This window comes from Talpa occidentalis, unplaced genomic scaffold, assembly GCF_014898055.3.
Source record: "Talpa occidentalis isolate TD23 unplaced genomic scaffold, MPIMG_talOcc4v2.1 talOcc4.3, whole genome shotgun sequence".
Taxonomy (NCBI): Eukaryota; Metazoa; Chordata; class Mammalia; order Eulipotyphla; family Talpidae; genus Talpa; species Talpa occidentalis.
The window spans coordinates 45324961-45352015 of NW_023603184.1; the positions used below are offsets into that span (position 1 = coordinate 45324961).

The 27055-nt window shown below is 36.8% G+C and overlaps 1 long non-coding RNA gene across 1 annotated transcript in view; it reads right to left on the bottom strand.

Annotated features, from left to right (window-relative positions):
- LOC119254707 (uncharacterized) overlaps positions 1 to 27055 on the bottom strand; it is an 847730-nt gene that overhangs the window by 276690 nt on the left and 543985 nt on the right. The window lies entirely within an intron of this gene.

Sequence of the window (27055 nt, forward strand, 5' to 3'; positions counted from 1 at the left end):
GTGGGACCCTCACCCAGTGGCCGGGGATCGAACTGGCACTGCAGAGGCTGCAGGCAGCTTCTCAACCCAGCGCTCAACCGCTACACCACTGGGAGGCCCAATAAATAAATCTTTTTTTTTTTTTTTTTTTTAAAGTAGCTGTTCAAATCAGCTTTATTGCTGAATGAGCCTTCATACAATGCTGGTCAAGCATCTATGGAAAACAGTATGGAGATTTACCAAAATATTAAAAAATAGAACTACCATATAATCCACCCATTCCATTCCTTCTTATCTACCCAAAGAACGCAAAACAATAATTTGAAGAGATAAATGCATTCCTATGTTTAGCGAAACACTGTATATAGTAGCTTAGTTATAGAAGCAACCAAAGTGTTCAAGGACAATTGATTATTATGCTTATTGAGCTAAAGTAGGTTTACATTTTTTGCATCTGTTCCACGGGTTATAAGTTCAGACTCTACAAATGTATACTTCACAACCTGCTCATCAGGGACAGATGCTTGAATAAAGATTCGATACCCATACTTACACATACAAACACACAGAATAGAATTATATTCAGTTAAAAAATGTTGGCCACTTGTGATAATATAGATGGAACCAGAGGACATTACACTTAAGTGGAATAAGTCAGAAGGAGAATGCTAAATACCAGATGGTTTCTCTTAGTCATAGAATGGAGAGAAACAACTCAAAGATTTAGACAACAACAACCCCCCCCCAAAAAAAAAAATCCTAGAAATCTGACTGTAAAACTGTGGCTACCAGAAGGGGAGGTGATGGTAGAGAGAAATGGATTATGGACTACTACCCAATGGAAAATGGGTGGAATTATATTTTTAACTGAATATAATTCTATTCTGTGTGTTTGTATGTGTGGGTATGGGTGTGTATGATGGGTGGATTATTTATGTCTTGGTGGTAGGTTTGTATGCTAACATACACCCGTGGTTTTGGATCCTATATTTGTGAATCATGTATAGTGATGTAATCCAATGTCACCTTACATTAAATAATATAAAACAAAAATATATTTGTGAAAAACTACTTTGGAGAACTGTTTTGCTTCTGTTCATTATTTTCTGCAACATTATATATATTTCCAATTGTTTGATGAATTTTTTTAAACCCTGAATCAAATGTCATTGTCTCTTCTGAGAATCTACAACTGAATTTTACAGATTTATTTTTCCATTATTTGATAGTATCTATATCTCATTTGTTCTAACATTGTGAGTGTCATTTTTTTTTTTTATAGAGGCATGTTTTATTTATTTATTTGTTTGTTTGTTTTGTTTTTATACATGCACTGGGTACAGTCAGAAGCGTGGGAGGGTGAGAGAATTCACCAGAGCCAGAGCGGGGAGCAGAGCAGGCAGAAGGACCGAAGTACACTGCTGAGGGGAGCAGCGGGCGGCAGGAGAGGTCTGCGCGCCATGTGGGACCCTCCTCCGGTGGCCGGGGAGCAGCCGGGGATCGAACCGGCGCCGCAGAGGCTGCGGGCAGCTTCGCAACCCAGTGCTCAACCGCTGCGCCACCGGGGAGGCCCTGTGAGTGTCATTTTAATGATGACCTCCTTTTCTGACTGTAATCTCCATGAAGAAAAGAGTCATGGATTTCACACTAGATATTCAATATGTGTTCAATAGAAAAATCAGGAACTATGAATTCTGCTATTTTTTTTTTTATCCTCATGTAAGTTTTCCAAAGTGAGAATTGTGAACTTGTGACAAGGATAATCCTAAAGTAACAAAGTTAGTAAGAGGAGTGCATTTTCAGGTGTACCTTTCTGATTAAAAATTTTATATTCTTCCACATACTGTTATTTTTAATAAAAGCACAAGATGTTAAAATGCTATAGCTCTGCAATTTGTTTTTCTTCCTCCAACTAAATCAGCATAGTCACAAATAATTTAGTGACATTGTGAAATTTAAATAAAGTCATTTCTAAGTAACAGAATATCTTGCTATGGTACCGTTGAAAGAGATATAGTTGGACATTAGATCTTAGCAAGCCAAAGTCAGGCATTATCACCAATGTTACCATTATCATAGGAACAAAGCTTTAAACATTGGGCACTGAATTGGTGTTCTAATATACGTTTTCATTAAAGATGTCAGCATTAATATTACTATGTTACTTTTATAAATGATCAAACTTTTGATTAGAGAATTTAAGTTACTTGTTTAAAGTCCTAGATTATTAGGGATAGGGGCAGTAATCAGATCCAGATCTGATTGTTGTCAGACTAAGTTCTTTATACTGAGTTCCTTGCTTTTCATGAAGGTGGTTATGCATTCAACACAACTTTAAGGATAGAAATACCTTCAGTGATATTTCTTTGAAATTTTAAGTTTTCATCCAACTAAAATAGATTGGGGAGAAATTAAAGGTGAAAGGAAAATTGTGTCTTTTCCTGTTGGTAAAGTATTTAGTGTTATTTATTTATTTTTAACCAAATGGCCCTTGGAGCTTTTAGTACTTCTTCTCTGCAAAAATATATTTGCATATTCTGTAGCTGAAAAAGGCAATTAGTAATTCATGAGTAATTTAGGAAATGCTGGCTATAAAGTTGTAGATATTTACATAGTTCTCATAAATTATAGTCAAAAACTATAATTTGTTCAATTGGAATTCTGCTAAACACTTGCATTTACACAGAATATCCAAATGCCAAATGTTGACATGCATTTTTAAAACCAACATATTGGGGCTATTTCTTTATATAATTTAAATTAAATTCATATTCTATACAAGAAGCAATAAGGGTTGTTTTCTTCCATCAAGAAGAAAAATATAAAACTATTCATGCACAGTTAGAAGCAAACACATGGAAGAAATAACTGTAAATCTACCAAATATGACAGCAGCAAGAATGTTTAGTAAATGTAAATAAAATGTTTGAGATATATATATATTTTTTCATACACACACATATATATACACACTACAAATATCTGTTATGTATTATACCCTTACAGAATAAGCTATTAGAATAAAATTGGAAAGAGTAATTGAAAAACTAAAGTGAGTGTGTGGTAATCAGGAAAAGATGACTTTTCTGAATGGAGAATGCTGTGGGATGAAGAGGTTTACTTTGGGGATCAAACAATGAGATTTGCATTGTTTCAGTAGATATTCAAATAGAGATTTTTGAGTCAGCCATTAGATGTAGACTCTGGAATGTATGGAGTAGCTGTATTGTTGATATAAATGGGGATATAAATAGATTGTTGATATAAATAGTTGATATAAATAGATTGATGCTAGATGAGATTTTGTGGGGAATGATGGAGGTGGAGCAGATAGCATATTCAAGGATGAATCCCAAGGTTTTCCAACAATTAGATGTGGAATGAATAAGTAGCAACAACAAAGTGCACCTCAACTCAATCAGTTACTATCCAAGTTAGCATACAAGTTTAAATAAGTAGTACTTTATATGCAGTGTATATTTGCAAGTTATTATTAACATGTTCTCCTAAAAACTCCTTAATTCTCTAACATTGCCCTTTTTTATATATCAATGTAGAAACCACAAATGATTTAAAAATACTCCCCAAGCTCTTTTTCACATAGATTATATAATTTGAATTTTTATCAATAAAACTCAGTTCTTCTCAGTTTACAAAGGACACTTCCAAATCTATAAATTAACTTTAAAATAAAAGTATTAAGAATAATGTCATTTTTTGCACTACCAAACATGAAACTTTCACCTGAAAATAAGGCAATTTTTAATAATTAGTTTATATTTATTTTGTAGTGAGAGCAAGAGCACCAAGTCTTGTTGTATATATTTCAACAAGTAGTTATCATGTCCCTAATGCATGCAAAAAACTATATTATGTTATAAGAATTCAAAAATGAAGTATTATATATATATATATATATATACTCTCAAAAATTTACATAAATGCACAATCAGTTTCACTATCATCACATTATTTCTACACTTTCAGTGGAAAACAGAGGATTGAAATCCCTACAGCTCCTTGTAGAAGTTAGGGATGATTTTACAGATGATACAGCTTTAAATATATGTATACATATATTTATTGTTTTAAACATCCTTGCTAATTTTTTCACAATGTAGGCTTTCCCCTTCAGGTGTGGTCACCATAGTTTTCCCTCCACAGTGCACCCATATTCCTCCACCATAGTCCATTTGGCTCTCCTCTACCCCAGTTTCCTATACTCTCTCCTCTTCCTCCTCCACTTCCGAATGCCCCATATCTATTGTCTGCTTTCCAAGGTCTGTCTTACACTTTGTCTTTGTCTTACCTTTCTTTGGTTTCTCAGATGCTATAGCATAAACTGAGTTTGTTTGTTTGTTTGATTTTTAAGATTTGTTTATTTATTTATTTATACAAGCACTGGGTACAGTCAGAAGTGCAGGAGGGTGAGAGAATTCACCAGAGCCAGAGGGGAGAGCAGAGCAGGCAGACTGACGAAGCACACTGCTGAGGGGAGCAGTGGGCGGCAGGAGAGGTCTGAGCGCCATGTGGGACCCTCGCCTGGCGGCCGGGGATCGAACCGGAGCTGCAGAGGCTGTGGGCAGCTTCGCAACCCAGAGCTCAACCGCTGCGCCACTGGGGAGGCCCATAAACTGAGTTTTTTTTTTTTTTTTTTAAGATTTATTTTTTTAATGCATACAAGAGCTGGAATACAGGCCAGAGATGTGGGGGTGAGAGGATTCACCAGAAACAGAGCGGGGAATAGAACAGGCAGACTGACTGAAATCCACTGCTGAGGGGAGCAGCGGGTGAGACAGGAGAGGTCTGTCTCACCATGTGGGTTGCTCCCTGGCTGGCCAGGGATTGAACTTGTGCTGTACAAGCTGCGGATTGCTTCATAGTGCGGTGCTTAAACCCTTGTGCCACCAGGAAGGCCCCACTTAAACTGAGTTTAAAAAAATAAATTGCAGGCTTCCAAGGTGAATGAATTTTAAAAAAGGTGGTGGTGAACATCTTAGACCAACATAGCAGTATGTCCAGCAACTTAGTAAAGTATGAAGGAGAATTTCTGAGTGAGAATTTGGTGTTGCTATGACATGAAATGAAGGAGATAAGAGCAAAAGATGAGGCTTGGCAGATGGGAAGGATCATAGTAATTTACCTTTAAAATGACTTTTTAAGGTAGAAGATAATATAAGTGGAGTCTTAGAAAGTATTTGATTTAGGGACAATGAGAAAGAGCATTTATTAAAACTTGTAAATGCCCAGCACAAAACCTATGTTCTTTTCTATCCTGATTCACTGACCCGAAAAACCACAATCATTCAGCTTGCCAACTCTAGATCTGCATTTTCTAAGGTGAACAACATTATTATGTACCAATTACAAGGGAGAACAGTTTTATTTGACCTTTGTTTCAGAATGCATTATTGTAAGTCTTGATTCAGCTCTGTCAAATGCAGCAGACATGGAGATAAATAAAAAAAAAAGTTCTATTTTTTTAATGAAAGTCTAAATTAAAATCTTAGATGAGCTTTATTTTAATGTACCAGAAATATTTATTAATCACAACACAAAATTAACAGAGTATCCTATTAGAATTAAACCAGATGAATAACGCTGCTATAAAATTTACATTTCGCACATCCATTTCATAGAAAATATTATTAGCGTTCTTCCAATTCTGATTTCAATAAACTTTTCTTTTACATAATAAATAGCAATTAACATATATTCTCTAACTATGCTAACTATTCTCTAACTATGCTAAGGAATGAGAAAGACAATTATAAAACCTATCAGCTGACAATATTAGGACTGTTTTGCGAAACATTAAGAACCGCATTTTTATTTTAGCTGTTACATCTGCAACTTTTTCATTAATATGCCAACTATCTACTTGCTTGGAATAAGACTTTAAAATATGTATTGTTTTAAAAATAATAAGATTTCTTAATAACATCTTAAATCTACCTTTACATTTTGGTACACACTTAAGAAACAACATATTTGATCTCTATTGTAGTATTTTCTACTATCAACAATAATTTTCCTTCAAAAAGCACTAGATTTGTGTTTACTCCATGTGAAGTATTGTTAAAGAATTCACGTTATACTGAACTGATATATTTTTCATTTATGTGCCTGTGGAAGGTAATTGGAACAAATGCATATATTTGCATGTGTGCGTGTGTGTGTATATATATATATATAATTTCTTTATCTTCATATATTTTATTTGTTCAAACTTCTATTTATTGAGGTAATCTTGATTTAGATCACAGTATATGTCTTAGGGGTTTAGGTTTAAACTCTACGATTGTATACTATTTCATCATACCCACCACCAAAGCCCCATTGATGATTCTAGACACCCTCTCTTTCTTTTGCTCCTATCCCACCACATTTCTCTTCTGAAGGCCTTAGTCACAGGACAATGGGCTCTCCCCCTCTTGTTTTGGGTCCTCCCTCTCTTGTTTTCTCCCCTCCCCCTCTCTCTTCCTTAACCTTCCTGGAAGCTGCAGATCTATGGTCAAATTTCAAGGTTTATCTTTGATTTTTGTTTGCCTTCTCTACATTTCATATATAAGTGAAACCATTTAGTATTCATGTTTCTCCTTCTGACATATTTCACTTAGTATAATCCCTTCCAGTGTCATCCATGTTGCCACAAGTGGCTTGTGTTTATCATTTTTGTGTGTAAACAAAAATGTAAACAGCAATTAGCATATATTCTCTAACTGTGCTAAGGAATGGCGAGAAAGACAACTATACAGCCTATCAGCTGACAATATTATACCACCATTTCAGCTGACAATTATATACCACAATTTCTTGATACATTCCATCTCTTAGGGGCAGCTAGGTTGTTTCCATACATTGGCTATGATAAACAGTGCTGCAATAAAAAAGAAGAGAGTTTTTCTGTTCTTTGGGTGGATATCTAGGAGTGGAAATCTTGGGTTGTATGACAGATCGATTTTCAGTGTTTTGAAGAAACTACAGTCAGCTTTCTATAGGGGCTGGACCAGTACTGTAAGACGGTTCCCTTTTCTCTGCATCCTCGCCAGCACTTCTTTTGTTTTGTTTGTTAATATGAGCCATTTTCATAGGTGTGAAGTGGCAGCTCATTGTGGTTTTGAGTTTCCTTTCCCTGATGATAAAGAAATAAATATATTTTTCATATGTCTGTTGGCCATCTGTGTGACTTCTTTGGAGAAGTACCTATTCAGCTTTATAATCTCTTGGGAGATATTTGATACCAATCCATTAATTGATGTAAGAAATGCAAATATTGTCTCTTCACTGTGGATACTGTCTCATTTTCTGTACAGAAGCTTCTCAGTTTGATATAAACAAACTAAAAAGTTGGTTATACTCTTGTTGGGGCAGGATGGTACAGACCTGGTTTCTTTATGATTCGAGCAGAGCAGATGGTTAAAGGAGGAGTCCTGGCTACCCTGGTGGTTTTCTCAGGCTTTTATTGAGCTTTTACATGGAGTGTGGCAAAAAGGCACATGGCAGGTAGGGGTGCCGGGGAGCCAGGAAGCTGGCAGGCCTCCCAGCCTCTGGCAAGTCCTCACTCTTTACTGGGCCCTCTCCAGTGTTCTCTCTCTCTTCTGTTCTCTCTCCTGCCTCTGCTTCTCTTGGAGAATATCTCAATACTGCAGCTGTGGCCTCAGAGGTAAATAACACAACTTAGAACAATGTAACAACTGCAGGTGCCCCATCAGGCAGGGCAATCCTAATGGTTGGAGGGCAAAAAAGCCTGAAAACCATTTACCCTACAATTCTCTTTTGTTTTCATTGCTCCTTGGGACAAATCTTCAAATATATCTCTGAAATTTATGTCATGGAGTGTTTTCTTTGATATGTTTTATGGTTTCAGATCTTACATTTAAGTATTTTATCCATTTTGAGTTGATTTTCTTATATGTTGTGAGATAGTGATCTAATTTCATTTCTTTTACAAGTGGTAATCCAGTTTTCCCAACAGCCTGTTTCCTCAAAAGATTGACAACCTTCTTGCTCTCATCTTTCCAATGTGTCTGCAGACACTCTTTAACACTTTCTTTGATGTAGAGAAATAAAATGTTCCCAGGCCTTGTTCCTATCTCTGAGATTGAGCTCTCTCCACAGCTTTCCCATATGACACCACCTCAGATGAGTAGTTCTAATAAAAGGTCTTTTATGTGTTATGCTATATGTTATATGTATATGTTAAGATGTAATGCCAAAATAATGAAAGGAATTATCATTTTTGCTGGGTTGCAAAAAATGATGCTTGAATTGGAGCCAGAAGGATTATCTAAGTTATGTAAAAATGAAACACAGCACATGAAACAAGAGTAAGGAGGTGTGTAAATAAATATATGTATGTAATGTTATATTCTTTAAAAGAACTATAGTAAGAATGTAGGTGCTGGGGCACATTGTAGGGATACTTGAGAATAGAAAGGTTATTGATGACAGATACTGGAAGACTATAAGGAAAATTTCAGACAGTGAAGAAATGACTCCAAGGTCCATAACTTGTCATAAAGCAGGTTTTACATTCAGATTAACTGGATTCTAAGGCTGGTATTTAAATGATATGACTGTCTCATCTGACATAGTTTCAAAAATGGTACAGTGGCCTAATAAAAGTTCCAGCATATAGATGTAACTTTGAAATTCAAGTCAACAGTCATGCATAAACAGCATTCCCTCTGGCCATCTCTATTGTGTGTTAGGTCTGATAAAATCCTAACAAAAGAATAATATTTATGACAACTAAGTTGAGAAGAATTTTGACACTATAGGCAATCTTGGCAAGATAACTTGTGATGTTCAGTTATTAATGTGTGGTAAGACAGCCAAAGCAATGAATAAAAGCCTTGCTAATACTGTGAGAAGCATTAACTATAGTGCTAGCAAATAATTTAAGATTTTTTTTTATTTTATTTATGCACCAAGATCTGGGGCATAGGCCAGAGATGCAGGCAGTGAGAGGATTCATCAGAGGCAGAATGGGGAGAAGAATAGGTGGATCTACTGAAATACACAGCTGAGGGGAGCAGTGGGTGAGACAGGAGAGGTCTGCTGTGCCATGTGGGTAGCTCCCTGGGCAGGGATCAAACTCATGCCATAGTGGCTGGTGATAGCCTGACAGCGCTGAGACTTTAGGCCCTGTGCCACCAGGGAGGTCCAGTGCCTAGCAAATAAACAATGACTATGCTAACTTTTCTGGGTGGGTGAAGTCCATCCTCACTGACTGATAAAGAAGGTGAGGGTGCAGTGAAGTAAAAACTGTTTCAGGGTTTAAATATGATAGTTTGTATGTAAGTCTCTCAACATCTGTTACACTATAATGAATAAATATCATCCATATTGCCTATATTTGATAAAATGTATTTCTAGGGATCAAATCTTTCCCATTATTAATATACCAAGAGATATATAAATGTAAACTGATTCTCTTAAAAATAAATCATTAAAGAGAAGTGAGGCTTCCAGAATGATGGGGTTAAAAAATTCAGCAACTTTATTTCCATAAAAACAAAATTTTAAATAATGAAAATTATAAAAGAAAAACAAAACAAAACATTCACTTATGCTTCCTGGAATTTGTTCTAAAGACATGCAAATGGAAAAGTAGTAAATCAAGAAAAGCCTATGTGATATCTCACTTTTAATAACTGATAGAAAAGCTAGTTACAATATCTAAAGGGAAATAGAAAATTAAAACCAATATAAATCAACTAGACCCAATATGCATCTATTATGCCCTCCATCTAAGGACAGTGGAATACAGATTTTTTTCCCTAGTGCTTATGGAGCATGTTACATATGTTAGAACATAAAGAACTGTCAATAAATCCAAAATAATTAAAATATCTCAAATAGTCTTGGCCAAATTGAGTGTAATTAGAAATCAATTACAATAAGAAATTTGTGAAATCCACAAATATGTAAAAAATAAACATACACATAAATAATGAATCAAGAATAAATTATAAGAAATATTACAAAATAATTATAAGTGAATGAAAATGAAATCACAAAATAACAAAATGTATAGCATGCTGCTAATACAATGCTCTGGGTCTAATAGCTATGAATGTGTATAAAAAAAGATTTCAAATATGTAAACTAATTTCCCCTTAAGATACTGGAAAAGCAAAAACAAACTAAATGGAGAGCAAGAAGAAGGAAAGATATAATAAAGATTCAAGTGGTAACTAATGAAATTGAGTAAAGAAAAATAGTAATAAAATTAAAACAGGAATTTGGTTTCTTGAGATGAACAAAATTGACAAACCTTTAGTTAGACTGAGCAAAAAGAAAAAAAAAAACACATAAAGATAACAAACACAAAAAATAAAAATACTGATTTATAACCCTTTATTAATATTGATGCAAAAAGGTCAGAAATAAAATGCTAGAAAAATGAAACCAGTGATATAAACTAATTATATATCCTGACCAACTAAGTCTGATTACAAAATACAAGGTTTCCTTAACATATAAATCAATTGATGTAAACATTAGTAGAATAAAGGATTAAAATCATAGTATTTTACTAACATAATAAAGCATTTCACTTAATTTAACACTATCTTAAGTTAAACATACTCAACAAACTAATATTAGGAGGACATTTCTTCAGCTTAGTAAGAGGCATCTACAAAACCATGTCACTTAAGTAAACTAACATTTCACTAAAGTAAGGACTGAATGTTCATTGCACTGATGTGAATAGAATTTTATTTTATTCACTCTTATTTATATTGCCCATGTTACTGGAGGTTCAAATCAGGACAATTAAGTCAGAAAAAAAAAAAAAAAACCTTAGATTGAAATGGAAGAATAAAGTTAACTCTATTTAAAGATGACATGATTTTGAATAAAGAAAATGCTAAGGAGCAACTAGAAATGATTAAAACAGATAGACAATTTTAGCAATAACAGAATGCAAGATGAATATGCAAAAATCAATTATATTTCTATGTACTAGTAGTGAAAATTCTGAAAATGGAGGTAAAAAATATTCATAATAGCAACAAGTTTAAAAATATTTAGTTCTAAATTTAAAAAGAGAAATGTACATTTAAAGCTACAGAACATTTTGATAGTGAGTAAAGATTTAAATATGGGCCTCCCCTGGTGGCGCAGTGGTTGAGTGCTGGGCTGCAAAGCTGCCCGCAGCCTCTGCAGCACCGGTTCGATCCCCAGCTGCCGGTGAGGGTCCCACATGGCGTGCAGACCTCTCCTGCCGCCCGCTGCTCCCCTCAGCAGTGTACGTCAGTCCTTCTGCCTGCTCTGCTCCCCGCTCTGGCTCTGGTGAATTCTCTCACCCTCCCACACTTCTGACTGTACCCAGTGCTTGTATAATTGAATAAATAAAATCTTAAAAAAAAAAAAAGATTTGAATAAATGGAAAAATACCCCAGGCTCAGGGTATTTTTTTAAATATTATTAAGGAGACCATATTAATCAATTTAAATTATACTTGCAATGCAATCTCTATTTGAGTCTCTGCTGATTTTCTTTTGCAGACACTGAAAATAACCCTACAGATTACATGGAAATAGAAGAATTCCAGAATAGTCAAAATAATCTTGACAAAGCACAACAAAATTGTAGAATGTACAGGTTTTTTTTTTTTTAATTATTATTATATTTTTAAAGATTTATTTATTTATGCATACAAGAACTGGGGTGTAAACCAGAAGTGTGGGGGGTAAGAGGATTCACCAAACAGAGTGGGGAACAGAATAGGTCAATTGACTGAAATACACTGCTGAGGGGAGCAGCAGGTGAGACAGGAAAGAAAGTTCTGCCGTGCCGTGTGGGTTAGCTTGCTTGACAGGCTGGGGATCTAACTCGTACTGCAGTGGCTGGCAATAGCTTGATAGCACTGTCACCAGCAAGTTCTGACAATGTACAGGTTTTGACATCAAAACTTATTACAAAGAGGGCCTCCCCTGGTGGTGCAGGCAGTTGAGCGCTGCACTGTGAAGCTGTCTGCAGCACTGGTTCCATCCTGGCCGGCCAGCAAGGGCCCCACATGGCGAGACAGACCTTTCCTGTCTCGCCCGCTGCTCCCCTCAGCAGTGTATTTCAGCCAGTCTGCCTGTTCTGTTCCCCACTCTATCTCTGGTGAATCCTCTCACCCTCCCACACATCTGGCCTGTACCCCGTTCTTATATAAAATAAATAAATCTTAAAAAAAAAAAAACTTATTACAAAGCTTCACTAATAATGATGGTACGATACTAGAGTAAAGGTAGATATATAAGTTGCTAAATATGAAGTCAGAGGTCAGAGATAAAATCATATATTTTTGGTCAACTCTTTATCAATACTGTGCCAAGATCTTTCAGTGAGGAAAGAACAGTCTTTTTTTTTTTTTCTTTACCAAGAGTGGTACAGAGATACCTGATTGACTTTTTGAAAAAGAATGAAATTGACCTACACTTCACAATTTTTATATAAATTAACATTGTTTTACATTTATGAACCCTAATAATCTACAAAATACAGATTAGAAATTGCTTAGCTTTGGGAGAAATGAGGAGTGACTACTAAAGTATATGTGTTTCTTTTAGGGAGAACAAAATTGTTTTAAAATTATCACACGAGGGGCCTCCCTGTTGATTCAGGGGTTAAGTCTCAGCCCTATAAAGCTATCAGCAGCCTCTGCAGCTTGAGTTCAATTCCCAGCCAGGGAGCTACCCACATGGCACAGCAGACCTCTCCTGCCTCACCTGCTGCTCCCCTCAGCAGTGTATTTCAGTAGATTCACCTGTTCTGCTCCCCACTCTGTCTCTGTTGAATCCTCTCACCCCCCACCAAACTTCTGACCTGCACCCCAGCTCTTGTATGCATAAATAAATAAATCTTCAAAAAACAATTAAAATAAAATTAGCATATTAAAAAATGTTCAACATTATTTATCATGAGGGAAATACAAGTAAAAACCACACTGAGATACCACTTCACTCCCTTAAGAATAACATATATGTACACACACACGTATACACACATACATGTATATATTTTCAATATTCAAAAGGATATATGTGGGCCTCCCCAGTGGCGCAGCGGTTGAGCGCTGGGTTGCAAAGCTGCCCGCAGCCTCTGCGGCGCCGGTTCGATCCTCGGCTGCTCCCCCGCTACCGGAGGAGGGTCCCACATGGCGCGCAGACCTCTCCTGCCTCCCGCTGCTCCCCTCAGCAGTGTACTTCGGTCCTTCTGCCTGCTCTGCTCCCCGCTCTGGCTCTGGTGAATTCTCTCACCCTCCCACGCTTCTGACTGTACCCAGTGCATGTATAAACAAAACAAACAAACAAACAAACAAATAAATGAATAAAACATGCCTCTATAAAATAAATAATAAAAAAAAAAGGATATATGTACTCCTGCTCATTGTTGCATTAGTAATAGTAGCTAAGTTATGGAAAGAACCTGAATGTCCAATGACAAAGGAGTGAATTAAGAAGTGGTACATAGAGATGATGGAATACTTATCAGCTACACACACACACACACACACACACACACACAACAAGGTCTTGCCATCTGTAACAATATGGAAGAACTGGAGGGAACTGAGCTAAGTAAAATAAACCAAAGAGATAAAGGGATAACAACAAATACTGAATAAGATTTCATTCATATGTAGAATACAGAGAAACAAAACAAAGGGTCAGACAAAACTAAACCAAAATTCAGTCTAGAAATATGATTGAAAAATTGAGACTACTAGAGGGGGAAAGTGCAATGCGGGGAGGGCTTCCATAGGTACTTGATAAAGGGGAAGGACAGCTCTAGCGAGGGGTGTGTAGAGCTGTACATCTGCAGAGGTGTGATCCTGCTTCCCTGAATCATATTGGTGATGTAAACCAATGTGCCCTCAAAAAAAAAAGCAAAAGTAGTTTTGGTGCTATTTAGTGAATATTTTAAACATAGTGAATATTTTAAAAAGCATTGGGTTGTGGTCTTCCCTGGTGCCACAGGGGGGTGAGCAAAGCACTATGAAACAATCTACAGCCTCTGCAGCACAAGTTTGAGTCCTGCCCAGCCAAGGAGCTACCCACATGGTGTGGCAGACCTCTCCTGTCTTGTCGGCTGCTCCCCTCAGCAGTGCATTTCAGTTGGTCTGCCTGTTTGTTCCCCACTCTGTCTCTGGTGAATCCTCTCACCCCCCTCACCTCCTGCACCACTGGCCTGTACCCCAACTCTTGTATGCATAAATAAACACATCTTAAAAAGAGATAAAGCTGGGTTGTACATTTCAAGTGGGTGAATTATACATTTCAAGTGGGTGTTATGTGGGTTCTATTCCAAAAAAACTTGAAGCAAAAACCAAATACACATATAAAACATCACCCGGACCTTCACCCTCTAAAAGCTCCATTGATATAATTAACTGCCTGAAGTGTCTGTCTCTCTACTACTTCTCCAAACTATCTTTTTCCTTTGAGATGAAATTATTATTTGACACCACTTAATACTCCTAAAATATTTGTATTTTAAAATCTTAGTGCAATAATTAGTACTTCTCCTTCTGTTGATATTCCTAAGGGAAATATAAGAAACTGTATGTGTACATATAATTATTTCATTATGCAAAAAGAAATGGAATTGCTGCTATTGGCAATGGAGTAAAAAACAGCAAATCTTGGTTGACTTCTTCCCAAAGGATAGTTTTGGGGATTTTTATAGATGACTTAGAGTGATTTTAAGTGTCAGTACAATTATATACCTGACAAGAACGATGATTCTATTTCTTCTAATTGATCTCCAGTGAATTCTGAGTGCTATTAGACAGTTCTACCTATACTACAAGGTGCTAAGAAAAATACTCATGGAAAAACAAGCAAAGTAACATAAAGAAAAACAAAGCAGTCTAACCTCGGGATTTGTTATCTAGGAGTAGGTAGTCATCAGTTTTTGAGAAAGGAAAATTCATTGTCTCTTAGAGCTCTCTTATTGAGTTCCTAACTTGTAATAGTCGCTGTACTTAAAACATTTTTTCCTTCAAGTGAAAGATATTTGCACAAAAACTAACATAACCTTCAGAGCATTCCTGCTTATGTATATTGGCTTTAATTAGCATTTCAATGCATAGAGAAACACATTGATCACAACTATAAGAAAACGTAGAGCTAGCAAGGTACACAGCACTAGTCCAATTCCTCTCCATGTTTCCAGAAATCTGCCCTCCAATACTGCAGAACACATGATTGAACTTTGCCCGGCACCCAGTAGCGCAGAAATGTATTACAACCACCCTCGAAAGCAACGTTGTCTGCTTTTATATGTTTTTGTTCCCTTTACCAGAAATAACCTTTTGTCCTCTTTTCTGTCTGAGGCACTTGTGTTCTTACATTAAAACCCTGAACAAACATCATTGTGAAGTTTTCTACATCACCCTAAACCACATTCAAACTCTATTGACGATTACATATCATGAAAATAGAATGACCCTTCTCATACACTTAATTTTAAATTTTATATGTACCGCAAATGATACATGCACATATGATAAAATAGGCTATGTTATATTAAACAGTGGGATCATTCTTTTCCTCAAAATCAGTGTGTCTGTATCTCCCTATTTTGCTACATAATCATTACTACTTTTATTGTTTTTTTTTTTAATTTTCTTCATGCTTTCTTTGCTTCTCTATCTAAATTTTAAGTTTCATGAAAATGAGAAATGTGTTTCTACCACAATGATATGTCTACTATGAAGACTCACTATATGCAAATAACCTCCATTGGTATAACATTTTGTATTCATTTTTCTTAAACATTTATAATAATCCTGTGACGTCATGGCTTTACCTGCATTTTGCTCATGGCGAGGAAAAGCGAACTTGGGCATTTGTCTTGAGTCACATTGCAGTCAAATTCTAAAGTAGTTGCAGAATTGTTAAACTGTGGTTAAGTTTTTTGAATCCAGATTAGGTCCTGTGTCCTGTGAGCCCTTAATGTTTTCTGTTAAAGAGACCAACAGAACTATGAACAAAAGACAATACATCTTCACATAAATTTATTTGAGTCACAGCACATTTGGATATTATTTTCAGGCAAAAATTCAAATTCAGTATATTGTTTGATTCAGCAAAACAACTTAATTTCAAAACACAATTTGATTTTTAAATACAAAATACAGTTTATATTTTCATTAAAGGGAAATTTTTGAGAGATCAGATGCTATGCTTATTTTAGAACAAAGAGATAAATCAAAATCTAATTTTATAAATATTAATATTTCATATTTTCAGATATAAATTGATATATGTTACTCTAGGAAAATGAGAAAATCTAAAAATATTATTCCCATAAAAATATAGGTTAATACTGTAAGCATTTTGGTATATTTCCTTTCAGACGTTTTACTCTTGTGCATATTATGTTATTAATGTTAACAAATTGATATTCTCAATAGCAGTTTCAGTGATCTGGAAAAGATAATCATTCAGCAATGCATTTCTTAATTATTGATTGCTATCAACATTATAATTAGAAACCTAAATCTCCATTAAATTTTAAATGAAGGGCCTCCCTGGTGGCTCAATTGGTTGAGCACAGCTCTGTGAAGCTGTCCGCAGCTCCGCAACTCGGGCTTGATTCCCAGCCAGCCAGGGAGAATCCCACATGGTGAGGCAGACCTCTCCTGTCTCCCCGCTGCTCCCCTTAGCAGTGTATTCCAGTCATCTGCCTGTTCTGTTCCCTGCTCTGTCTCTGGTGTTCCTCTCACCCTCCCGCGACTCTGGCCTGTACCCCAGCTCTTGTATAAATTAAAAAAAAAAAATCTTAAAAAAAATTTAATTAATTTCACCAAGATTTAACAGATTTGGGCCTCCTGGTGGTACAAGGGGTTAAGACACAACCTATGAAGCTATCCACAGCCACTGCAGCACCAGTTCAATCCCTGGCCAGGGAGCTAACTACATGGTGAGCAGACCTCTCCTATCTCACCCGCTGCTCCCCTCAGCAGTGTATTTCAGTCAACCCTCTCACCCCCCACACCTCTGACCTGTACCCCAGTTCTTGTATGCATAAATAAATCTCTAAAAAAAAGATTTAACAAGTTTACAATCTGGAAAATTGTAAATTCAGTTGCGGGTGTATTTCCTAATATTTGATCTCCATTACAAAATTTCTTAAGCCCCTTCAATTCTTTTATATTGAAATTATAAAATGTATACTTGATTTCCCTTTTTAAATATCAGTTTCCCAGCTTAATTAAAAAAATGTCTATCAAAATACTTAACTGTAGCAATTTAAATTCATATATATGAGGATTCTCAAGTTATTTTTTTTAAAGTTTTATTAATTTATACACACTAGAACTGGGGTGGAGGCCAAAGGTGTCAGGGGAGGGGGGAGAAGATTCACCAGCAACAGAGTGGGGAGCAGAACATGCAGAGCTACTGAAATACACTGCTGAGGGGAGCAGCAGGTGAGATAGTAGAGGTCTGCTGTGCCATGTGGATCAGCTCCCTGGCTAGGGATCCAACTTGTGCTGCAGTGGATAAGATAGCTTCAGAGTGTTGAGACTTAACCCCTTGGGCCACCAGGGACACCCCTCAAGTTATTTTAAGTGTTTCAGAATTGTATACAAAATTAGTAAGATCTCCATCAAAATTAATTTTATATAACTTAGTTTCAGAGGGCTAAAGTTTTCTCTAATAGGCCAAATTTTCATAAACATTAAAAATGCAAAATATCAATCTATTCCTTTTTAAGTTTCATATATTTGACGTATAGGTTTGATTTTCTATTTTAAAATCAGTGTTTATGGATTTAAAAGAAATTATATTATCCTATTTGATGTTCAGCATCCTTAGCAGGTAGAGATTTGCCTAACAAGAGATTTTGACTGGAACTATTAGTAAGTTCCTGCAGGAAGCTTTGTGAAGATATATCAAGTCATAGTTATAGTTTATGGCAAAGACTTTCAGATTAACACAGGTTTTTCCTGAAGTTCTAACTACATTTGTAGTTTAAGATCCTGATCTATGCTAGAAGTTCTCAACCAATATTGAAAAATGGCAATTTTCTTGTCTAGATTTTTTTTTTTATTTCTTTGGCTAAGATTAAGCTATCTTCTTCTTACCTGTAAAGAACTTTATCATTGAGAGTTTTCCTTGAATCTGTGTGTCTAAGTGAGGATCTCATTGTTTTCCCAGATACTAAAATAATATTCATTTTTGTTCTGCAGATATCAAGTCATTTTTGAATTTTTAGTAACAGTTTCAAGGTCATGCTCCTGAGACACAAGTACATTTACATGGTTAAAAACATCCGTATGTCTTTACTTATGATTGAACTATTAGTAATTCTCACAGCTTTGAAATTATTCATTAGTTGCTTTGCATATCTACATAAGTGTTTGCCCATTGCTCCATTACATCAAGATTTTCCTGATTTTTAAAATTGTCTATAATGTTCTAATGAAATAAAATTATAGGATCCAATCATACAAACATATTTAAAAATTTGTATACCACTGACAAATGATTTATTTAAATCCTAGCACCCTAGAATTTGTTGCTGTTGCTTTCTTTTATAGGCATATGTTTTCCCTCATCATCTTATTCATAATTCATATTTCCTTTGATGGGCTTCTTCTAAATTAAACATTAATATCTCATGATATTAATACTCTTGAGTAATAAGATTTGTAATAGCTGTGTAATATTCTATTATGGGTTGTATCATCATAATTTAATTAGTTTTACCTTTATTATACTTGCATTTGTCACTACTATAAATGATGTTTTTATATACACACATGTAAGTAAATATGAGTACTTTATTTTTATAATTAAGGAGAATTCAGTGAAAAGGCAATTCAAATTCTAGATAAAATTCTAGCTCATAATGCTAGAAGCTTCATAAATGCTACAATTCTTACTCATTTTGTATTACAATTCTTACACTAATAGAAATTATTGAACACAATGCTTGTCATTAAACAGAGTTAAATGTATGCTTTGTGAGTGGATAAATGAATGAATTAATATTATTAGCATAACCTACTTAATTATTAGTTTAATTGAAGTTATTAATTTAATGTTGGAGAATTTTTCTAAATAAATGTAAGTTTTTTTTTCTGTTTGTTTTGCCATCTGTTTAATTCAGAAAAGCAGTAAGAATTCAGACATGTTTTATAAAGAATGAGTAATTATTGAGGACTAATAACTAGCAACTTCCTCTTGTGCATTTAACTCCCATTCTCTGATCATTAATCCTGCTAGGATTCTTTACACCTTGATCATTATTGCATGATAAAAGGAGCCAATGTTACAGGAGAAAGCTCAAAATAAATGAGAGATCACCAGACTTCAACATCTGAGACCTAAACTCCACGAGGCTCCACATTAATCAACTCTTGCTAGCTACATCTAAATGCAGTGATGAGCAATAAGGGAGTAGTTGATTGATTCATTGAAGCAACTCCTTTTTGATAACCTCTTGATATTGGCATGACTCATGCGCCTGTCATCATAAAGCCCCCTATTGTGTGAACTAATTGAAGCCTCACAAAATGGTGTCACTTGAATAGCATTACTCCTGCCTGATTGCAAGCAAATCTAATTCCCAATGTCAAGATCACATTTCACCTCACAGTTAAATGGGTCACGATATGAAAAGGATTAATTTCTGGTTGATTACCCTCTGCTGCTATAACATGAGATGCACTTCATAGCAAGTGGGCTCTTTGCATGTTTGCTAATCTGCCACATTGGCAATTGTTTTGAGGGTCCTCTGAAGCAATCCACTGAGCATTTAAAAGAAAGGATATTTACAAAATATGTGTCAATGATGCAAATTATGTTAAACATCTTATTTTGTGAGATTATGTGGAGTGAGTGTTTGTTTACAGACTTGATTAGATCACTTCCTTTGTAAGTCACATAACACAAAATTCAGTGTACAGTATTGTTAGGGGGAAAAGGCTGTCCTAAAGCTAATTCCATACAGGCTTTCTGGACTCCACCCCCACTCCAGACCAAAGCCATAAGACACTGGGAACTCCAAATCCCATCACCACCAAAGGGAAGGTGGCTGGGACCTGAAGGTGGGGTTAAGTAGCCAGGTTTGGTATAAAACCAGACACGTGGGCTTTGGGGGATTCCTCTTTTTTGGCTCCCCGCTAGCTCGCAGCATGCGGCCAGCTCTGAGAGTGCCTTTTGGTTTCCAGGTCGGCGGATCACATTAAAGACTTTATTTCCCTATTTTCTCCCTGAGTTGTACATTTCCTCAATTCCTTTTCCCTTGTAAATAAACCTTTTATTAACCTTTTGTGTGTGCCTGTAGTGGAGTATTAATAAGTCCCTTTTTAAGTGCATGGGTGAGAACCTACAGCCAGGCAACCCGTTTTATATCACGGCTGCTCCGTAACAATAGCACTTCTTTTTTTAATTTTTATTTTTTAGAGGATGTAGACATTTAATAAATTACATTGCAAAGAGCAGTATATGCCTGAGTGTAAATCATAATCTATTAAATAATCATTTCTTTGAAATATTTAAGGGCATTGATGTAACTTCTAGAACCTCATTTAGATTGCAAGAACATTCAAAACACATTATTTATGGTGCAAAAAGTGATTAAGTTATCAGTTTGAAAGAAATGACAAGGCACTACTAAGCATACACCGGAAACCACGCTGGGCGCCAAACTGTTGTAGAGCAACCCCGATACAAAACGGGGTGCCTTACTGTGGGTCCTCACCCGCGCGCTTAAAAGGACTTATCAATGCTTTACTGTAGGCACACGTGAAAGGTTAATAAAAGGTTTATTTACAAGGGAAGGGGAAATGAGGAAATGTACAGCTCTGGGAGAAAAGTGGGAGACAAAGTTTTAAATGAGTCCTACCCGATCCGCTGATTAGGAATCCCAAAATGGCGCTCTCAGAGTTGGCCGCCAGCCAGGAGCGGTGAAGCCAAAAGGCGAGCGATCGCGAGCCAGAGAGAGAGAGCCCAAGGCCCACGTGTTTGGTTTTTTATATTCAACCTGGCTGCCCAACTCCACCCTCAGGTCCCAGCCACCCTCCCTTAGTGGTGATGGGATTTGTTTTTCCCAGAGTCTTGATGGCTTTAGTCTAGAGTGGGGTGGAGTCCACAAAGCCTGTATGGGATTAATTTAGGACATTACTTTCCCCTAACAATTCGACTATTATCTAAAAGTAAAACTTAGGTATAGTTAAGAAAAAAAGATAATGCATATAGGCATTACTGATAAATACATTCATATTTAATCTCTCCAGATCCTTATTGATAAATGGAAATCCTTTGTTTCCAAACTGAACCTCCAAAAATTGTTCTTTGTGTCTTGACTTCAGGGAAACTAAAGGTAGAATTTCCAAAGGGATCTCTTTTAACACTTTCTGGTCAAATAGTGAAACCAGATTATTTAATCAGTTGTGCTAACTGAAGTATCAGTAAACTAACCCTGGCAACCCAGGGGAGTTTCACATTTTAAATAGCATGTGGTTGATCTAGTTGTCCTTTCTTTAGTCAATAGTCTAAACCAAACATCCAGACATCCCCAGAGTGAGGCATGCAGCTACCCAGGACAGCTGTAGCCTAACATTAGGTTATTAACTTCCTATTGCTGCTATAACAAGCTGCCACTAAAACAAATTATTACCTTACAGTTGAGTGATCAAAAGGAAAGATTGGCAATTTGGGGGGGGGGGGTATGGAACAAGTATCCACAGTGTATTACATTGCAAAATAAAATGTTCTAATCCTGAACCAGGGAGTCCTCAAAAAAAAAAAAAAAAAAAAAAAAAAGCTTCATAAACAATAGATGTAAAACACATAGTAGAGTATTTGTTGAATATTAAGCACTAAATAAAAGATCTCTCATATAATTTTGGCAATCATTAACTATAATATTCAGCGATTTATTTTTTTTTAATAAATTTTATTGTTATATTCCCCATACAATTGCAATCCCCCCATTCTGACCCCAATCCCTCCACTCCCACCCCGCCCCCCTAAAAGTGTCTCTGGTTCATAGTTTTTGTTGATTTTGATTTTCACTTTCTTATAGTTATTCATTTTCCTGGTCCCTTATTTAAGTTTTCTAGATTCCTGCTATGAGTGAGACCATCCGGTATTTTTCTTTTTCTTTTTGGCTTATTTCGCTGAGCATGATCCCTTCCAGCGCCATCCATGTTGCTGCAAATTGCATGTGTTTATCTTTTTTGAATGCTGAGTAATATTCCATGGTATATATGTACCACATCTTCTTGATCCAGTCATCTATTTTTGGGCATTTGGGTTGTTTCCAAAGCTTAGCTATTGTAAACAGTGCTGCTATAAACATAGTGGTGCAGGTGTTCTTTGGAATTGATGTTTCTGTGTCCTTTGAGTAAATACCTAGGAGTGGAATTGCTGGATCATATGGAAGCTCTATGTTTAGTAGGTCCAGAAATCTCCATACAGCTTTCCACAGTGGTTGGACCAGTTTGCACTCCCACCAACAGTGCAGAAGAGTTCCTTTTTCTCCACACCCTCGCCAACATTTGTTGTTGCTAGTTTTTTTAATATGTGCCATTCTCACTGGTGTAAGATGGTATCTCATGGTAGTTTTGATTTGCATTTCCCTGATGACAAGTGATGTTGAACATTTTTTCATATGCCTGTTGGCCACTTGCATTTCCTCTTCAGAGAAGTTTCTTTTAAGCTCTTCTGCCCATTTTTTGACTGGATTATTTTCTTTGTTGTTGTTGAGTCTCATCAGCTCTTTGCAGATTTTTGTGATCAGTCCTTTATCATTAGTGTTGGGTGCAAAAATGTTCTCCCAGTTGGTGGGGTTTCTCTTTGTTTTTGTTATTGTCTCTTTTGCTGTGCAAAAGCTCTTTAATTTGATGTAGTCCCAGCTGTTTATCTTTGCCTTCACTATCACTGCTTTGGGTGATGTGTCTGTAAAGATGTCTTTGATGTGCAAATCACGTAGTGTTTCGCCTATATTTCCTTTATAATATTCAGCGATTTAAAACAAAAACCTTGTAATATAAGCAGGGATATCAAATGTATACTTCTTTTTAAAGATTTTTGTTAAGATGTAGTTAACATGGATCTCTTTAATCCTCCTGTGCCTTTTAATCATTTGTAAAATCATCTCTCATTGCATTTATATAAGCACAACCATGATTTATCTTTAATACACACACAAACACACACACACACACACTGTATCTTTCTCTGGTCAACCCATTTCTACACAACACCAACACAGCTTCCTTAGCACCAAATAATTCAATAAAACAACTAGAGTAATTTGGGTTTTAAAAACATTCAAAAACCATATCGACTAGGGGAATGGTGTTGATATTTACTGACCTTTTCTTATTAAAAATTAAAGTTAAGTAATTGCAAGTAATTACCTCTAAAATATAGTTGAGGGCCTCCCCGCTGCTCCCTGGCCACCGGAGGAGGGTCCCACATGGCGCGCAGACCTCTCCTGCCGCCCGCTGCTCCTCTCAGCAGTGTACTTCGGTCCTTCTGCCTGCTCTGCTCCCCGCTCTGGCTCTGGTGAATTCTCTCACCCTCCCGCGCTTCTGACTGTACCCAGTGCTTATATAAATAAATAAATAAATCTTTAAAAAAAATAAAATAAAATATAGTTGATATTCTTTTGTTTCTCATTGAGCAGAATTTTTTTTTCAAAGATGAATAGCAGGGAATCAATATTTTAGAAAATCTATAGAATTCCTATAATTCTATAAATAAGAAATGGAATATATTGTCTTTTTAGAGGTCCACACTGTGAATTTCCTCTACGTGTAATGACTTTATGGTCCTTGAGACATTCCTATTAGTATGCCAATATATACTTCCAATAAATCTATAGTATTTATTCAACCATCTACTTCCATGTTGTGTCAATCACCAGATTCTTTACATTTTTTTTAAATTCAAAAGAAATTTTGTTTATCATTTGCTTCAAAATTTTAAAGGGCTCAGCATGCAATTTGCATATGTCACTAGTTTAACTGAGCAAGGATTAGCAAATTAAATCTTAATTAGCTAATTTTTGCATAATTTTAGGGAAATTATATGCTTTGTGCAGATGACAGGTGGGAGGTAAGGCATTTAACTTGTATTGAATTGAAGTTTGCCTTGACTTTATGAATTTTAATAGAAAAATAACATTTAACAGTTAAAATGTGTGTCAAACTGAATAGATCCTATCTGGAGTCACTAAAATAAAAATTATTTTATAAAAGAGAACCAGTGATAGACATTGACATATTCCAAAAAATATATACATAAGAATTATTTTTAAATTAAAAGAGCTTTTTTTTTTCTTTCAAACACACTTTATGGTTTATGGTATATGTTATTGACTACAATGCATGATAAATTAATGGAATGTGAATATTAATTCATAGTTCAGAACTGTATTTATAATAAAGTCACAGTGGTATTAAGTTTTTACATGGGAAGCTTGGTAGTGTTGTGCAACAGTAATTATAATTATACAAATTCATATACAAGAAGTGGCAGACAGAAGCCCTCAGAACCCTTGGTCAATGCCCTCAAGCTATTTCTGACCTTTGTGTTGCTAATTCTTCCTGAACTGTCTATCTCCAAGCAGTCTTCATACTTCATCTTAGTATTAGATCTTCTGTATAGGAGAGGTCTTTATTCATCCTGTTCTATCTTGCTAATGATTTAATTATCCCCTTCTTTGTTCTTATAGTTCCAAGTATATTTACTTTTTAGCATTGCCAATAATCACTATAACACAAGAGGTTCTCAGAAATCTCATACAAAGTTATCATGGAATCAAGTTGGAATATTATCTTTTTAATGATTCATTTTATTTATTCATGCATACAAGAACTGGAGTATAGGCCAGAGGTATGGGGGTGAGAGGATTCACCAGAACAGTGGGGAACAGAACAGGCAGATCGACTGAAATACACTGCTCAGGGGAGCAGCGGGCTAGACTGGAGAGGTCTGCTGTGCCATGTGGAAAGCTCCCTGGCCAGGATCAAATTCAGGCCATAGTGGCTGACAATAGCTTGATAGCACTGTGATTTTAACCCCTGTGCCACCAGGGAGTCTCTGAAAAATATTTTTTTATTAGTAAACAGACCATGCTTATCACTCAGGCAACTCTTTGGCATGTATCCTGAATCTGATCTTCTCCCAACTATTCTTAGCCTGCAATTCAGTAAGTGTCCCGACTGCCTTCTGTATCACTAATAGCACTCTCTTTATTCTATCATTTCTAGTGATCAATCCCTGGGAGGAAAAAGGGATGAGCTGGTTGGTGGTCTTCAGCCATGTGCTTATGATTGTGATATCTGGCTCAAAAGCAGACACATGGAGAGAGACTGAAACAGGTTTTATTTATAAGGAGGCAAAAATTGGTAGATACAGAGACAGAAAGAAAGTGCTGGCCCATGACACCTGCAGTCTGTGATGCTGAATCCAAGCCAAAAGCTTTATGTGGGAGATGGTGGCTCTCCACTGAGCAGAAGCCAGGAGGACAATAGGGAGCTCAGCCACATGCAGAAGACAGCAGCTGGTCTTCCAATGGGAGCCTGAAGCTGGCCACAGAAGTAGAGGAGGAAGGGGTAGCCTGCCAATCAGAAGCAGTGAGCTGGGACACAGCAGCTGCCAGACCACCAATCAGAACTCAAGCACTGAGAGTCACACACACAGAGTATATAAAGGCCACCTATCAGAAGTGGTGAACCAGAGCTGTAAAAGTGATCAGAGGCAGTAGCCATGAGAAGAGGCAGCAAGTAAAAGCCACACTAGGGCCAGACACATGATAAAGAGGGGAGACAGATTGGGACACAAGGATCAGAGGTCAAACCAACACTGTTTGCGAAGAGAGTGAGAAAATCTGCTCTTTCAGCTTTTAAAGTCCTCATGGACCCTTCTCTCCTCTCTTTGCTCTCAAAAGTCCCCACTTAGGAAAGTGATTAAAGCTCCACCTTGTATTTTCCAGAGCTGTCTACTGGCTTAAAGGTGGTTGGCCACGCATCATGAGGGTTGCAGGGTGGGGCCAGGACATCAGGGAAGGCAGCAGGTCTACTTACTGTGCTGTTGTGTTGCAAATTAACCCAGTGTGGTGCCCTCAACATACACAACCTCACATCATTCAGCTTCTGGGCTAACAGCCAGGAGGGCAGCTGAGCCCAGCAGAGGATAGAAGCCAGGATAATCAGGTTTCAGAGTGCCCTATTGCCTTGATGATGCCACTGGCAGTGGCACCCCTACGTCCAATGATTGGGGATGAGGTAGCTCACTCCTGCTTCCTGGAGACCCATGGGAAGCATTGAGGACTCACCCAGGAGACATGTTCTCCCACGGCTGTGCCAGGACCTTCAATGTGTGACTCCATCAGATTGAACCAGCCTGGAGGTCATTCCTCCAACAATTTCCCCATTTCCAATTTTTGACACCATCAGACAACCTTAGTGTCAAAAAAGATTTTGCGGTCTCTCTTTAGTGTTTGAAAAGAGGACAAAAAGTTTACATTGGGGTAGGATTTATTTGCATGTCACAGGAAGAAGAGACCCTGAGACAAATGTTGGTGGAAAGCTGTGGTATTGAAATTTAAATGTTTTCTAAGCCTTTTTAAAAAAGATTTATTTATTTATGCATACAAGAGCTGGGGTACAGGCCAGAGATGCAAGGGGGTGAGAGGATTCACCAGAGACAGAGTGGGGAACAGAACAGGCAGACTGACTGAAATACACCGCTGAGGGGAGCAGTGAGTAAGACAGGAGAGGTCTGCTGCGCCATGTGGGTAGCTCCCTGGCCAGCCGGGGATCGAACTCGTGCTGCAGAGGCTGCGGATTGCTTCATAGTGCGGTGCTTAACCCCTTGCACCACCAGGGAGGCCCTATTTTCTAAACCTTTTGGAATGACCATAATTCTCAGAACTGATGGAGGGCAGAACTCAGAGTGGCAGCAGTAGGTAGCTTGGGAACCCAACTGCACAGAAGCTGTCAACCTGCAAGTACACATATCATCGTTGGATCAGGTTAGAGTGATCTGAAACACTTATGAGCACACAGAGAGCCACTGAGGCCACAGGATATGGGCTGAAG